Genomic DNA, 14,054 nt, shown 5'->3' with positions numbered 1-14,054 from the left:
CATATTAAGCGGGATGTATTCATAGATCGATTGATGATGTCTCGTTGGCGGTTTGCTGGATCTGACGTCCTCCACCGAAAGCTGTTCGTACCGTGTAACCAGGTATTTCTTAAAAAAAAAAAAACACTTCGTAACTTTACGGTCATTTTCGCCATTGCACATTTGTTGAACACCATGATTTCATTTACAGTTTTATCGACGTTTTGTTCGTATAAAATGGCACCTGTGAGCAAGAAACAAAACTTCGAATACATTTTGCGTCGACAAAACATCTTAATAACAAAACAACTATTGGGTTTTCACAATATTACCATTGTAGAGTTTAAGCAAACTACAACTTTATGGAAAAAATCACCGTAACTGCTTGTATTTCTCGACTCTGTATCACAGTAGGTGGTACATTCGGAACTTTTTCAACAGCAAATAAACGAGGTAAATAATGATTTTATTATATAATTATGGCATTAATGGTATTTCTGTTCCTTGTTATGCACCTTTTTTGGGTATCTTAATAAATGTATTAATTAAAAATTTCATACAAATGTTCGAAGTAAATTGAGCTGCATTGGCATTAGTAATGGAGTTCAGAGTCACGGCGTTCCGCGAGTTAGGAAAGTTTGTAAATAGTGACACCTAGTGGTCCAGAATAAAACCACTCGTCAAGCGTTTAAAAATCCCAGGTTTTTCCTGTTTTTTTTTTTTTTTTTTTTCAATTTACAATTTCAATTCAGTTTAAATTCTAAACAGTGTCATGATTGTAATTCTATTTTTTACTTGTGGTTGAGTGCTGAGCCAAAAGGCAAAACTCTTCAGCTATTTACCTTTCAATCTATATTCATAAGGCATTGTTTTCAGGCTGACTGGACTCTGTCTTCAGAGGATGAGGAGCTCAGTCATCACTCCGGGCCACCTTGCAGGTGAGTCTTAAAGCGGTTCTGGGGGGCGGGGGGCTTTCTCCTGACTCTGAAATAGAAGATCTATTTATGTAGCAAAAAGATTTGTGGGCTTTCGCGTCCTTGAACTTGATGTTTAGAGAAATACTGAGTCTAATTTGGTTGTGTTGTTCTTGGTCATATGTTGACCCCTGTAGTTAAAATGAAAACATAGACGTGAGACTCCAGGTCCTCATGTGCCTTGATCCCAAACAGCCTCAGATATCCATCACCTCGAGGATCCGATGTCAGTCAGAAGCGACGTCGCCAGTCAGGCGCGTTCCATCAAAAGGAGGCCAAGATTTTAACGTCGGCTTCCTGTGTCCTGGGCCCACGAAGCGCTGAGGCGGCTACTGTACGGCGTCTGCTGTGCTTTATTGGCGGTCTGGGACAATGTTTGCTTTAAATTATCCCTTCGGGCCGCTGTTGTTGCTGCATTATTATCAAATTAGTGTCTCTTAGTGACGACGTCATCTGAAGTGTATGTGCCAGGAGGTCACGATGGGGTTGGAGTGAGACACTCCAGCTGTCGGCCCAGCAGAAGGAAGACATTAAAACCCCTGTTGTTCTGTTTTGAATGTGGAGAAAAAATACTGTTACTAGTTAAGTGAGGCCATTCCACACAGGACTGTGTGAGAGGGGTTTAAAGGCTTCAGTTCATTTGTGTTTACTGGAGCTTCTCTACTTAAAAACTTTCGCACATGACGCAAGGATTTAAAGTTCACCTCGGGATCCGGAACAGGAATCAGTGAATCACTTCATTAGATTTAACTGACACAAACTATGTCTCGCCAGCAGGTGGCGGTAGATGACTGTAAAATATGTTGAGAGACATAAACATGCCGTCGTCATATCAAAGTTTGCGGCAAATTCTCCCATTTTTAGCGCGATATTGCACAATGTTAATGAGCAGTTTTGTATCTCGGTTTGAATTTATTTCTAACATTGATGCTGTCTGCACGTTCAGTACGTTAGTGATTGTAAATCATCAGTCCAAAAAAAAGTATATTTATATTATTTATATATATATATAATCTTTATTTGCCCACCTGAAGTCTAAACTCAAAACAATAAAGACGAAAAATAATTAATTGAACCTTAGTTTATATGTCATTTATTTATTTATTTACTGTTTTTATGACATTTTTCAACATGAGACTTAAGTGAGTGAAGTAATAGTGGAATCAAAAGTAAAAGTAAAAGTGAAAATGTCACTAGAATGTATAAAAATATTGTCAATAAATAAAGAAGTATTAGTATTAGTAGACGTTCATTTCAGTCATAAAACTTTCAACAATGTTTCTATCTCAACAGGATCTCAGCTATCGAAAATAAAAAATGTATTTTCATTTATATTTTAATATAATAAACAAGTTAAAAAAAACACCAATAGACATGTAAAAAAGTAATTTGTTTTGTAGGTTCAAAGTACATTGAAGGATTTTGTTGATAACATCTTCCTTTAAGTTATATTTAGAATACGTACAAAATTAATTTCCCATTAATGGCGATGAATTGAGATTACAATTTTTAACCTCTGCTCAAAATGGCCATGTTGCCATAAGGTTTTCCCACGTTATGTTTTGGTTTGCGTTTTATATTTTCCACTCAGTGGTGGCTTGTTTTATATCTAGTTCATTGTTGTTCATTTTTTTCTCTGCTTTGATACTGGTAACATGCTGTAAGTCCTTCATGACCTCACCATCTGAACTCTGCGAGACAACATGGACGGCAAGTTTCACTGGTAAAATATCATGTTCGATCATTTATTTTAAAACCAAATTATGATTTCTCTTCATGGATTGATGTTTTATTTTGCGCCACTGGACAGTTATTATAGTATGCAGCAGTGACTTGGCACCGAACTCACCTCTGTCTGAAATAAAAAAAAACCAAAACAACTCTTCAATTTCAAAACTGGGCTACTTTTGCCTTCCATTACTGTAATGCTACATATTTAATCATATTATTATGGTAATATGAGTCTCAGGTTTTCAAAAGATTGTGGGAATATTTTAAAAAAGATCACTCAAAGCTTTGCATGAGGTTGCTTGGCTTCTGGAGTTGCTTTAAAATGGCTCGGAGCATTGTCTACAATATGGAAAATATACAGTAACTGGCAACTTATTAGGCCAATTTTCAATGTCTGACCTTGCTGAAAATGTGGCCATTTTTTTCATACAGTGCTCACTGCACAGTCTGTATGTATTGCCAGAAAGATATTCATTCAATTTGATCTTAAATCAAGAGAATTTATTTAACTGGCTGAATCAATAGTTTAATGTTAATCTCTCGTGTAGGCCCAGGCTCGGTGAGACTCGTGAGCCTCATTTATCCGGCCCCTATGACGTGTCTGAAGCTGCACATGAAGACTGACTGTTGCGAGTACTTATGAATCTGTCAGAAATATTGATACTCTGCACAGTATCATACTCAAACGGCCTGTCTGGACACGTGGTTCCAAAGTGTTTGTATTAAGGGCTTAAGATGTTGTTACGTATGTCCAACTGCTGGAGTCTATTTACATCGGGGGCAAGTCTTCACAATTGAGCCCTGTTCTCTGAAACCCTACACAGTTGCTCTCGGCCTCTAATCCCAAAGTTTACACCAAACAAAAATGAAATAGCCATTGTTTCTTCCTGTTGATTTTCTGTTGCACTCTTCTTGTTCTGACTCCATCCATCTCTTTGTCGTGTGAGGACCTGCAGCCAGATAATGAGCGGCCGAGAGGTTTTGTTTGCTCTGGATAGCACAGGATCAGCGTGATTACCTCTGGTGACAATGTTGCGCTGGGAAAGTGTTCTGGCTGTGTATGGGCCTGATGACAGTTATCCTGTGAGATTGAAGCGTTAGATTACGGCTTGGCTTCAGGTTTTCCCCAGCCATGGATGAGAAACCGGAAAATGATGAGTCACCACGCAGGGTTTGTTACAGTGCTCAAAATACATCTGCGTGGAACTAATTTGCGGGACACGAAATCTCTACTTCACACCTGAATAACGTGGCCCGGGGGCCACACGGGGCCCTTTGACTGAACCCTTGTTAGGCCCTTGTTCTTCAAAGACTGTTGGTGTATATATATATATATATATATATATATATATATATATATATATATATATATATATATATATATATATATATATATATATATATATATATATATATATATATATACACACTTATTTTTAGATATTGAAGTCTTATTTTCCCTTGGTCATTTTCTTTTCTTCTTATTAAATGCATGAATACATTTATATGTTTGACCTTAAGGTAGAAAATAAATTCTATTTAATTGTGTACAGCTACTTACTTTTCAGTCACTGATTTGTTCAGCTTTTACTGATTTATTTGCTACATTGAAAATGTCATCTTCTTTGCATATATTTTCTTTCACACATGCTGTTTTATTCTTTTTAATATATTAACATTAACTTTTCTATGTATATATTTGTGTATAAAGCCACACTTCTCATGGATGAATATTAAATATTATTTTATTTGTGCATTTAATGTATACTATTTACCTTTTAAAGTTTTGTCCTTAATATTTATATATTTTTGTTCATTTTAAGGCATAAAAAATTCTTTATACTATGGTGTGCAGCTACTTCTTCATCAAAATACATACATATACAATTTAATTTATAAATGAAACAAAAAAATACTAAATGCTGGAATAGAGTATTTAGCTTTTTATTGATTATTATTGATTAGAAAACATTCATATTATGAAGATGTATATTTAAAATATATTGGTGACACACACACACACATATATAGAGAGAGAGACAGAGAGCGAGCGAGAGAGAGAGAGACTTTTGAGACTATTTTTTCTAATTGTTGCTTCTTCTAATGTGGCTTCCCTTGAAATGAAATAGCCCACTTCTGCTGACGTTTAAGTTCATTGTGGTCTTTTGTAAATCCTCTTGTTATGCTAGGCGGCCTCTAGGGGCTGTTTAGGTTGTGTCTTCTACCTTGACATTTCACCTCTGTGTTCTCTGATGACCCAAAATAATGGTTCCTCTCCCTGGGAAAAGAATAAAAACTCATGATGCCACAGCCTGGAGTGTGGTTTCCAGTTTCACCGCCTCGTTCTGGCCCCAGCACAAATACACAACATGGGCTCCGATTGCACTTCACAATATTTATCCATAATTATAATTCCAGAGATATGAATTCTGAAGTGTCGTGGTTGAACTCCCCCTGGTAATTCATGTTCAACTTCAGTAGAATAAGCCGAGAAATGGTGTGAGAACATGTGATGGTGTTGTGAACTTTAAAATGGACAGCTTGATCAGTGAACGTCTCTTTGACTCCCTTTTCATTTGTCGGCAAAAAAAACATTTCGCGGAAGGCTCCGCCATTTATCAAGAAACCATGAGTTGCATTTCAACCATCATTTGCTGAATAGGATTTTTTTCTTGTGTTGAATCTGGATTGTAGTTTGAGATCTGTCAGTCACCTTCTTGTCCTCCAGCTGTCCGTCAGTTGTCTTGGCCACCCCAGATTTTCTCATAGAGGGAAGTGGACAATGCCAGACCCTGCCTTTTAAATTTCCAAATAAGTGTGTTTTGCTGAGTCAGCACGATCCCACAAAGCCCGGGAATGACACGCACGCTCGCGTCCCCCCACCGCCGATTTGAGCGTGTGCTTGTCTTTTGTCAACGGCGGCGATAGTTCCAGTGCAATCACTTTAGCGGTTGAAGAAAGTTTCCAAAAAATGAGACTTAAAAAAGAAAAAAAAAGTCAGAATGGGTCTAGAAAACCACTGGCTTTGAGGAATAGTCTGTTTACTTTACCTTCAAATGCCCCCCGAAATGAGTTTCCAAACTGTATACATAATACTTGCTGAAACAATACGTGGTAATTACAGGGCATCTAGAATTACATGATATTCACAAGAGGGTCACATCTAATTAAATGTTATTAATGAGCCTACTGAGTTAAATGAATGTTGTTTGACTGTTCCGTAAATACTTTGGCTCCTGCTTTCTTGGATTTGCGCTGTCCTACTCTCGTCCATTAAAGACAGTAGTTGCTATTAAACCAGCATAGTCGTATGCCGATAATCTGGGCGACCGGTAGGTGACTGTATGTCAACATTTGAGTGCGTCTATTTGCATTTTGGGTGCTGGAAAAGCCCAAATTTCTCATACGTTTTACAATAATAGCTATGAATGAATGTTTTCTGGCCGTTTGGTGCTGTAGTTTCAGCTTTTTTTTTCAGTTTAAACTCTGAGATTGAAAACCTTCAGTTGATCACAAAACACTTTTCTGAAGCCAACTGAAGGGAGGTTCGGGTCAGACCATCCTCTTAACCTCCTGGTCCTTGTCCTCCATCTTCAGCTCCCTGACTCATGTGTTATGATAGATAAGTCTGATGAGCTCATGAATGACATCGCAAACAGCAGGAGTTGATTTTTCAGGAGTCAAAATCATGATTTCTGGCATGTTTTAGTTTAAAGATTGAAGTATCTGCCATTCTTTTTCTTTACTTTTTTTCATACATTATTTTATTCTAAAATATGTTCAAACTTTTGCTTCTTCCAGCGTTTTCCATCAGGGGTTATTCATCCTCCCTTCTCACACCTGTCCTCAGCTGCTGAACTGACAAAAATAATAATGTAAATGCATAGATTATTCTCTTATTTTATGAGCATTAAAGCGGAAATCTTGCAGGTGAGCGGTTCATTGAGGGGCCTCCTCATATCACAACAGTTTTATCTTGAAGCTGGTGGACACGCTGGCTGTGTCGGGGGTAATTGTGTGGATTTTATCAGTTGTTTTGAGACTCCCTGAAAATAGTTCAACAAAAACTGCTTCACCTCCCAGAACTGGGGAGGACGAGTGAGACACCGCAGGTGATAAACTGGGACAGTTTCATAGATAACACAAATCTTCCTCCGGTCCAAAAAAGTGTTAGACAGCCAAGGTTAGCCCAACTGCACAGAAGGTTAATGTTTGGAGCCGAGTCTTTGTTTTGATGTGAGGCACTTTTTAGAGAAAGTTCAGGCAGAATACGAATGGCATATTAGTGATGGCGGTAGTGATGTTTGTAATTGTGCGTCCACACGTTTTCTCCTTTGCAACAACAGAAACAAAATATCACAGTTTTGTTGCAGATTTTTTAAAATTTTATACGTCCGTCTTGGTCTAACCTTTGGATCTGACAGCTGAGGGAAAAGAAGACGACTAATCGGCAGCATTATTGGAATGCCAAAGCTGCCGAGTCATTTGTCATTTTAAGAGGTGTAAAAACATTGTGCGGATCAGGCTAGCTGCTCCGACCTCTGACCCCTACCAAAATATACGATCGCCCACTAGAGTCTACCACAAACATTGATCCGACTATCTGAAAAATAACACTCATAAATCCCAAAATAGGGAGGTTTCTGGTGGAAAATGAACTAAAAAATCCAATAAATATTTCATTTCCTTTTGAACTTGCGGTGGCTGCTCAGCGTCATGCTCTAACTGGTCGTTCTCAGAAGTCACATGCTGAAGAGATAAGGGTTGGGGGTCACATCACAACATCCAGTCTTCAATTCAAAAAGACACTTTTTTTGTCCAATAATATTGTTGCATAATAGTGTGTTTGCCCGCAGCTGAAGTGATTTGTCTGGTGTTATTTTCAGCCCGGTGGCAACAGTCCCAGTATTTGAGCTTGTACTAACAAACAGAAAAGACATTGCTCTTGTTATTGCAGAGTCTTTGTGTACTAATCAGCTGAGCTGCAGAAAGGTTGTTGATACCCGTGCTGTATACGGCCGAGCCTTCCGACGCGCCGCTGACTGACTGTTTGCTTGGACAGTTCTCCTGTGATTGAGAGGCGATGATGGCGAGAGGGAAGCTGTCATTCAGTGCTGGCAGGGTGAACAGGTGTGAACATGTCACCGTCCTCCAGGCTTTTGGCAAATGGCATAGAAATGCGCGTTCTGAACAGCTGCGGGGATTGTGGTTGTGTATTTGTATTCTAAAGGTGGGATGATGGGATTAAATCTCTCTGGGAGGAAGCTTTACATCCTGCCTTCCATTTTCTATAAATCTGTCAGCGCAGCCAAGTCTCTGTCGGCTGATAGCTGGAACTGAAATGTTGTTTGTCCTTGATGGGGATTCTTTTTTTGACCTACCAAGTTTGTGGTGAAAGCAAGAGCGCTTACTTCCTCACTAATTACTTTTTTTTTTTTCAAAGTGAAGGACGCTACAGCAACAGTTTGTCCAGTGTTTTTACAGCCAGTTATGTGGCAGATGATTCATTTCATTGCACTCATAACCTCTCTGAGGTCAGATTGCCGGGTCTTCTCATTAGTTTCCACATTTAGTCCTCTAATTTCATCCGTTTTCTTCCACTGACCAAGGTCAGGTCGTGGGGGCAGTCGCCTGATTGAGGAGGCCATAGATTCCCTCTCCTCAGTGACCTCATGCAGAGGCATTCCTTGGGCAACAAAAGCCTCTGTACATACATCGATAATCTTGCTATTTATCTCCCGAATTTAACCTCTCCGGACCAAGAGTCCCGATAATCGCCCCTGAAAAAGTTTGCAGATGACAACTTGCTTTCATTCCGCAGGCTTTGCAATACTTACGGTATTTCAAGTGTGTGCTATCAGTATTTAATAAATAAATACTTGGATTATTTTGAGTTGTTTCAAGGTGTCAGCTGCATTCACGTTTGCGCTCGAAGTTAAGCTAAGCGAACGACTACCAGGGGTGACTCTGAAGAGATGATGTCACTGTTCAAAAGGGTGGCAACGACAGGAGCAGTATGGTTTGTAAGATGAGTCACACCAGCTAAATACTCAAAGAGCATGTTTAACTAGTTCGCTGCCACAACAATATAGCATTATAGCTAGCTGACGGTGCTACTCAGACCCCATCGAGGCCAGCCGTCCTTAAAATAATATGACAGCTTCTTGCTGTACCTACAGTATCACCATATATTGTATTGTTACTCCTGCAAATATGCGCTTTTTTCCTCAATGCTCAAGACTACTATCATCCCACCATAGCCTTGTTGTGCTTCAGAGATGTCGCAATGGTTATTCTGCATTTCATCCCACAAAATTTTTGGAAGAACGATGGTAATCTTTTAGGATTTAGCAAATCCTTATGTGTGTCCCTTCATCACAATGGAGGGAAGGTGGTAGACATAATAGTGTGGCGTCATAAATCACACGGATCAAATTAAAGAGCTGAGCTAAAAGGCAAAGTTTCTACTTGGTTCCAGGTTTCCAGTGTGCACGTATTCTATCATGGAAATGAGACGCTTGGTCATCAGGAAGAGTTTCACGGCAGCACCGCTGCTCCTGAGGCTTAAGTGCAGTCGTGGCGCCCTGGTGAGGTGCACCCGGCATATTTAGCCAGTCCTTGGCTCAGACCTTGTCATTTTACATAAACAAAATATAATATAAATACACCAGCAAAGAGGAGACAAAAACTAACCAGCTAACATGCTAAAGTGAAGTGACTGCTAATGCACTGTGTGGATGATTTATTTTTTGTAGTATGTCCACAGTCCCGATTTCTCAACACACGTGTGAATTCCCATCTAACTACAGAGTTATTATTACAGCACTGTTGTTGTCTTGTTGTCCATGAATCCCTTTACATTCTTATTTTGCGTTAGAAGTGCTGTATGCATGAATATTGTTTGATTGATTCTCCTTTTTATTACGAAAGCCAACTCGATTTCCTCGCCGACCACTCTGGGCTCTTTTCATAATGTGGCTTGGACTTGAGGTTTGGGAGAGGCGGTTCATATTATCTACTGCGCTGGCTGAGCTCACCGAAAAAGTAATATGAGCTATATTCTGCGCAAATTGTGGTTCGTGGTCTTTAAATAGTGAGTCTCTTGTCCAGCGCAGTGGCATTTAGAACTGAAGTCATGCTTTAATGAAAACGGCGACTCGCTTTGATTTCCTGTCCAGCCAGGGACACGTTTCTGCCAATAATCATGACGTAAAGAAATGTTTCAGGGGTCGGCAACACGTTCCTTGCAAATGATGTTTGCATTTTTGACCACTCGGCAGGGAAAGTGGGTGATGGGCTACCTGCGGTCGTGAGACAAGTGAGGTAATCCGGGGCTCATGGGAACTCCTCCCTGTGTTTGGCCCTTTGCGTTTTGGCCGCCAACTGCCCATGGGCAGTGTCAAAGTATGACTTTGGACTTTTTGTCTGCTTTCCGCCTCAAGTGTTAAACCGCTTTCATTTCGGACCATTAGCATACGCCAATTTGTGCATCTTTGACGTCAACATTTGGGTTTCTCTTTGTCACTGTCAATGGCGTCTCTGTTTTATAGTTGAAGTCCAGCCATTATGCCGTGTCACGCCCCAGACTGTCACAACAGCGAAAGTCACTGAGAGCAACAATGTTTGACAGAACAAGACTTCTGTCCAGTGTCATTATATGTTGGACAAAATGAAACCACGTAACTGGGCTGGGAGAAAGTAATGGAGCAGGAGTCAAATAAGGATTCCCACAGTACAGGGACATAAGGACATAGAAAATAAAATAAAGTAAAAAAATAGTAATATACATTAAATAAATAAATATAATATAAAAAATAATGAACAATAAAAAAAAAACAATGCTGTTGTGTGCCACAGATGTGTGAGGGTGTTGGCAATTATTATTTTTCTCTTCCTATAAATGATAGATAGGTCCTGTGTTGTAGCCTCAGGGTCACATTTACATTCCTCTCCGTGGCATCATTATAATGATATAACATTGTCAACAATATTAATTTTTTTGTCAAGGTGCAACTCGATTAAATTAATATTGTAATATTAAAAGAAATTTAAGTGGAATCAGTACATTAGCTTAAACATCAGGGTGGAAGAAGGTCAGTTACTTTTGCTCATTGTGGATATTTTTCCTTTTCTTGCATTTTACTTTCAAATATTTCATTTTTTTCTCATGTAATTGTGTTTTTTTTTCTAAAATCTGGCTGTTTTTCGAACAGGTTCTCATCTGTATTTTACTGAAATTATACTATTATATTTATTTATTTTAAATTTAGTTTTCATGTTCTCCTGTGTTTGTGTGGTGATTGTAAATTATCAGTGGTAGAGTGTGCGACCTGTGATAAACTGGCGACCCTTCCGAGGTGTGCCGTACCTCTGCTCCCCTCAAGCCAGATAAAAATCAAGACAAGTTCTAGTCAATGTTGAAATTATGTTACATTTCTGCTTGACCTTGCTTGTCCCAGGGCAATGTTTTATCTTCTCTCAGGTAAGCTGCTGTGATGTTCTGCTGAAGTAGGGGCATCAAACCCCCAACATTATGACCTTATCAGATGTTTTTATCCCAACTTTACTATTACTGCCAGTACTAGGTGTGAAGGTCTGCAGGAGCATTTACCTGCCTCCATGGAGAATCCACTACTGCAGTACCGTGACTCATCTATTGATGGCAATCTGGCTCCATAGCAGCTGGCAGTTGTTTTACAAGTTTCAAGTGACCTCTGGCCTTTCGTGTTGAGCCCAGGAGTGCTACAGTAAAGTGTTTAAATGGATTGCCACCAGATGTGACCTGCATCTGTTCCAAACAGAAGTTACAACGTCTTACTCTGAGCCAGAGTGGGTTCCACCACGTGGCTCAAACTGGCACGATTAAATAGTCTGAAGTCATAAAGACAATCAGTGTGTCATCTCAGCAAACGTATTGAAACAGACGAGAATGGATTAGACACAAAGACAGGAGCTACATTGAGAGTAGGACTATTATCATTAATCCTAGGACTTGTAATCTGTCTGACTGTTAACCTGAATTAAGATGATGAAGTCTGGAGGTTCTGGTCTCTGCCGCTGTCAAAGAGCTCTAATTCAGTGGATGCCGTTGAGGTGTCCTTGGGCAAGGCGTTTATCAAACTGCCTGGGGGCGCCTCATCATTGAGGTCAACAAGGAAAGCAAAAGTTCCTTAAAATAGGCAAAAGTGGGGTGTCATGGAGGGTCAAGGCCTTGGGGAGCGCAAAACCATTTTCTTAGTAACATGGATGTGTATGTGTGGGCTCCCTCCAGGCACTCTGGTTTCCTCCCATGGTCCCGAAACATGCAGAGGTCAATTTGTGACTCTGGATTGTCCACAGGTGCGTAGGGTTTTCTATATTGTCTAGTGCGTCTCCCATTGGCCTCCAGCTCCAGCCTTGCAGTGGCCAGTAGCCTGCAAACATTACTACAGACAGGTTGTGTTTCATTAACAAAGGAACTCTTCTATTACCCGACTGGGCAGGGAGTATTTGTTCACACCGCTGCTCTCCCAGCAGACGCCTCTCTGCAAGGCGCGGGTGTTTCCCGTAACTGACACTGGTGTCGGAAAGATTATCAGCTCCATCCCTTTTTGATGTCGTTGATCATCTGGAAGAGAGCGAGAGCCTTCAACATTACAAGTGTTCCTGTCACAACACGAGCCTCTACTCTTCCCCGAGGCCGTTGTAGATCTACTTGTGTTTGTCTCTGCGTTAAGTTTGTTTTGAATAAATAGCTAGCAGCTATCCCCTCGCAGACTACAGTATCTGAGATGACATCACTACCAGGGGTTTCCCTGTCAAAGTCTCCTTTCAAGTTAGTTCACCTTTGGCTGTTTAGTAGTACGCTCCCAACTGCCCAGCGTCTCTCATGAAGACCCTGCATTGTCCGTCGGCGTCTTGTCGCAGTTGCTAACTGCCAGAGTGCTGGGCCCAGATAAACAGTGACCATTTTAAACTGACTGAATACAAAGGAGATCACATGAGGTGTGTGCTCAGCTGTAGCTTTAGCAAAATGGAGCTGTAATGAATTTGCTTATCTGATTTAACACCTTTCGTGGTAGTATGAGTTAAATATTTTGAATAATTGTAATATTAAAATAGTTGTTAGTTTGAGTAAAAATGATTGAGTTAATGTTGCGATAATGGTATTCAGATTTTTTAATATATTTTTCTTCAAAAAATGCTTGAAATATACAATATTTTAATGATGATGTTTGAATCATATCTGCTTAATTATATTAATTGAATTTGGAATTTGTATTTGAATCTTGAATATAATAACATTCTCAAGTTACTGCAGCTGAATACCACACATTGATGATGTTTTTTCAAACTCTATCCTGCAACTAGATTATATTCATTGCATTCTAATAAAGGATTAAACTTTAAAAGTGGACAAAACATCTTTTGTAGGTCATATCTGCTCAGGTGCCGAGGAAGAAAAAAAATACATTTAGGGCCACACTTTGCCTGCAGCGCTGCCTTCATTGTGACAAGTTCTTCATCGGGTCTCGCCTTATCTTTAACCTTTGACAAGAGATTCCAATTGTCGTACAGGAGCAATTACATCCAGCAGAGATACAGAGCAACCTCACTTGACCTCTGACCCGTACAGGTGACTATTGGATCAGTCTGGGCAGGGTCACCAACTCTTGGGACACCACAACCATGTCCCTCCAGTGAATTTGAACATGACCCATCTCTGATGCAGGGAATGTTTACATTTCAAAGTGGGATTGACTTAAAAAATGATCTCATTAAATAGAGGTTGTATAAGAATTAGTCATGATTTGTCAGATGTTAAACATTAGCTCAAATATCAGAGAAATTTAGAGTTTTACGCTTAAATTTTGGGTCCATAAGCACAATCTCATTTGGTCTCACCTCATTATTTTGAGATCGCACTGTAAATTGTAGAAATGGAGCACTTCCCTACGAAACAAAGTTTATTCGCAATGTACATGTATGAGAGTAATAACTCTTTTTTGTTTGTGTAATTATTCAGACCCAGTCTTAATTTAATTACAAAAGGTAAATGGCATTAATACTCATGATTGATCTCTGGACACTCAGGTTTCCTCCCACAGTGTAACCTCTCACTCCTACTTGCAGGGGTAGATTGTGTAGTCCCTTCAAAAGCCGCCGTAACTGCAACATATCTCCATCAATCGACATTATAGATGCGCTAAAAGATAATGAAAGTTAGCTAAGTTGGTGTCGGTAGGACACAGATTGTGATGTCTTTTTTCGCAACTTATTAGAGCAATGTTTCTGGTGTTACTGCTCCGTTCGGTCCGTATCCATAAGCTTTGCAGAAACATGCAGAAATATGGACAAAACACAGAGGCTCTGTCTGTGCTCTGTACATAA

The sequence above is a fragment of the Synchiropus splendidus genome, chromosome 19 (genome assembly GCF_027744825.2).
Source record: "Synchiropus splendidus isolate RoL2022-P1 chromosome 19, RoL_Sspl_1.0, whole genome shotgun sequence".
NCBI classification, from domain to species: Eukaryota; Metazoa; Chordata; class Actinopteri; order Syngnathiformes; family Callionymidae; genus Synchiropus; species Synchiropus splendidus.
Note: the sequence above shows the minus strand (reverse complement) of the source record.